This window comes from Rhinolophus sinicus, chromosome 16, assembly GCF_057876585.1.
Source record: "Rhinolophus sinicus isolate RSI-liver-muscle chromosome 16, RSI-T2T, whole genome shotgun sequence".
Lineage (NCBI taxonomy): Eukaryota > Metazoa > Chordata > Mammalia > Chiroptera > Rhinolophidae > Rhinolophus > Rhinolophus sinicus.
The window spans coordinates 87109758-87113778 of record NC_142516.1 but is presented as its reverse complement, the minus strand read 5'-3'; the positions used below and the strand labels follow the sequence as shown (position 1 = coordinate 87113778).

The 4021-nt window shown below is 39.0% G+C and overlaps 1 pseudogene; it reads left to right on the top strand.

The window, feature by feature from the left end:
• Positions 1-502: 502 nt before the first annotated feature.
• LOC109439030 (tRNA-splicing ligase complex subunit RTRAF pseudogene) lies at positions 503-1248 on the top strand (annotated as a pseudogene).
• Positions 1249-4021: the final 2773 nt, after the last annotated feature.

Sequence of the window (4021 nt, the reverse complement as noted above, 5' to 3'; positions counted from 1 at the left end):
TAAAAAACCTCCTGTCACTAAATGAAGTTGTCCAGATCACATAACAAAGGAGGGAAAAGCCAAACTTTAACCTAGGTCTGACTCTTAATCCTGGCTAAGTGTACTATGTGTTATGTCATTAAAATATCTCTAGACTTTCAGGTTGTTTTCTGTGTCCATGTCCTTCATCTAGTTTTCAAACCAGTAGGGAAAAAATATTGCAAAGGCAACACAATGGAACAAAGTTGTGCTTTGTTTTCTTTGTTTCTTTGTTTTTTTTTTTTTTTTTTTTTTTTTTTTTTTTTTTTCGTTTGTTTTTTCAAAAAATGGTGTGGGAACAAGTGGATATCCACATGAAAAATTTTTTTTAAATGAATCAGCACACCTTTCACAAAAAAATTAACTGAAAATGGATCACAGACCTAAATGGGAAGCAAAACTGTGACACTCCCAGAGGACAGGCACCTCCTCACCTCTCCTCTTGCCGGCAGAACCTCAGGGACCAGAGCATGAAGCAGGCACTATGTTCCAACACAAGCTGACAGCCCTAGATTACCACAACCCTCCTGGCTTCGACTACAAAGATGAAACAGAATTTAGAAACATTATTGTTTGGCTTGAAGACCGGAAAATCAGATGCTACAAAATTGAAGACAGAAGTAATTTAAGAAACATCCACAGCAGTGACTGGCCCAAGTTTTTTGAAAATTATCTCAGAAATATTTGTTGTGCTTTCAAGATTCAAGATCGACAAGAAGCAATTGACTGGCTTCTTGGTTTAGCTGTTAGACTTGAATGTAGAGAAAATGATGAAAAATACAAGGACTTGGTACCTGATAATACAAAAACTGCTGACAATGCAGCTAAAACTGCAGAACCATTGATCAGTTTGGATGCAAATAATCCTGATTTTAAGGCCATTGTAATGGCTTTGGCTGACCTTCTTCAGATTCAGTGCCATGATGATTACCTGGTAATGCTTAAGGCAATTCGCATTTTGGTCCAGGAGCACCTGACACAGAATGCAGTTGTTAAAGCAAGTCAAACAAAAGAGGGCTTTCCTTTTGCTTTACATAAGCGTATTCTTGGTTTTGACACAGGAGATGCAGTTCTTAATGAAGCTGCTCAATTTCTGTGATTACTGCATATGGAAGAGCTCAGAGAGCTACAGACAAAAATTAATGAAGCCATAGTAGCTGTTCAGGCAATTATTGCTGATCCAAAGACAGACCACAGACTGGGGAAAGTTGGAAGATGAACATTTTAGGATTTCAGCCTACCTACTTAGTACAATTGGGAACCATGCACGCTTTGGCATGTATTTGGAAATCAAACATCATATTTTTGAGGGAAGAATCCCAGAAAATTGATTATGTTCTAGAGATTTATCATCATTGCTTTTTCTTTAATAAAGTTCGGGAAAGTGAAAAAAAAAAAAAGGAAAACTCCCAGAGGATAACATAGAAAAAATTTTAGGTGACTCGAGTTTGGTGATAACTTTTTAGATACAACACCAAACACATGATCCATGAAAGAAATAATTGAAAAGCTGGACTTCCTTAAAATTAAAAACTTCTGCTTTGCAAAAGACTGTCAAGAGTATGAGAAGATAAACCACACAATAGGAGAATATATAGGGGGTGGGGTGGGGCAAAAAATGTATACAAGTGGACACTTTGGTCAGCGTTGCTCAAGCAGTAGTTCGCCGTAATCAGAAGTATCTGGACATTGATGGTAACCACTTTGAGCACCTCTTGTAATTGCAGAAGTCAAACGTGACTTGTATTCATCTTTTGTTATCGGTATATATTGAGTATTGCAATTTTAATACAGTTTTCCTTTCTTAAAATGTGTATACATTTTTTTGGCATCCTTTGTATTTACAAATGACCTGTGATAAAGGACTGTTATCTAAAATATACAAAGAACTTTCAAAGCTCAACAATAAGAGAGTGAATAACCAAATTTAAAATGAGCCTAATTTTTAACAAAGTTGTTTGGCTTTTTTTTGCTGTTGAGTTATATGAGTTCTTTACATATTTTGGATATAAAGCCTTTATTGGAAGTACCATTTGCTCTTCTAAAGAAAATGAAAACACTAATTTGAAAAAATATATGTACCCCTATATTCATTGCAGCATTATTTACAATAGCCAAGATGTGGAAACAATTTTAGTGTTAACCAACAGCTGAATGGATAAAGAATATATATATATATATATATATATATATATATATATATATATATATATACACACACATACATATATATATATATACTATATATAAGTATATATACATATATACTTCTCAGCCATAAAAAGATGAAATATTGCCATTTACAATAACATGGATGGATCTTGATAGTATTATGCTAAGTAAAATAAGTCAGATGGAAAGGACAAAAAGTGTGATCTCATTCATATGTGGAATATAAAATAAAAAAGTAACAAACTATAAAACAAAAGAAAAACAAACTTATAGACACAGACAACAGAATGGTGGTTATCAGAGGGGAAGGGGTGGGGGAAGGGTAAAATGGGTAAATGGAGTTAAATATATTTATCAGAAGAAAACTAGACTTTTGATGGTGAGCACACAATATAGTGATATTGAATAATAATAGTACACCTGAAATTTATATAATGTTATTAACCATTGCTACTTCAATTAAAAAATAATCAATTTTAAAAATGAGCCTAAGTAGAGATCCAAGATGGTTGAGTACATAGACACTATGCATGCTTTCTTTCATGAACACATTAAAATTACAATTAAATTATAGAACAATCAACCTGAAGAACCATCTGAAGTCAAGCTGAGCAGAAGTTTTATAACTAAGGACATAAGAAGAAGCCATGTCAAACTAATAGGAAAGGCAGAGACACAAAACGGGCCAGCCCCACACCTGTATGGGGCAGTTGAGAATCAGGAGGGATATCTTAGCCATGGAGGTTACCCTGGAGGAGCAAGGGACCCCACCCCACAGCAGGCTCCCCAACCCAAAGTACTGGTTCTGGAAAGAGAAGTCCTACAAGATCTGTCTGTGAAAAACAGTGGAGATTCTGATCACCTGGGTGGGAAAGGAGGTTGAGGGAAGCTCAGACATCTTCTCAAAGAAACTGTACATAGACCCACTCACTCACAAGCCATTATCCTGGGCTCCAGTGAAAGGATGGTGACTCAGGGGGCATCAGAGGCAGACAGTGGGCAGACTGAGATGTGGCTTTGGAGCGAGGGCTAGAAGACTGCCACCATTTTCCTTGTGTGAGGTCTCTCTCCCCTGCAGCAGGCAGGCAGGCACCATCATTCCTGTGTTGAGCCCACCCCCACAGGCCAAATCTGAATCTGATTGGTTTGGTGAGCTCTGCTGCTCTGCCCTACTGGCTCCCTGCTCTGCCAACTCCCTCAATGCCAGATGCACTTTCTCAGCCAGCAGCCAGCCACACTTGCATTGCACTTTTTTCTTGAAAAACTACCTGGGTCCACAAGCTCCAGGCAAGCAGTGACTGGCTTCAATGTGCTATGAGACTTTTGTTGAGTAGCTCCAGGCTCAGCACTGGGACCAGGTTATTCACATTAACCTGGTGATGACAACACTTACCACTCTAGTGATTCCCTGAGACCTTGCCTCACCCAACTTGCGTAACAAACAATGCTGTATCAGTGGCTGGACCTTAAGGAAGCTGGCAGGGTGCAGCAGGCCTAAGGGTATCCTGGCTTTTTGCAGAGCTACTCCAGGCCTGGTACTGGTGGCAGCCATCCTTGGTTCACAGTGTGGCCTCTCCCACATTCCTCCAACTTTAGAATAGACAGCAAACAACTGTGGATCACTTTGTAGCTCCTACCAGGTAGTATTTGGCTAGTTACAGGCAGTGAGTGAACTGGACCTGCACTGGAGCCCCTCCCAAAAGGCCTCAGAACCAATAAACATGGAGGTTGGCTTCAGACCACAGCAGAGCCCCACCCAATTAGCTCCACAACTGGCACACCAAAAGGTTAGTCTCAACAGGCACCAGAGCACACTGGGGTTAATTCCACT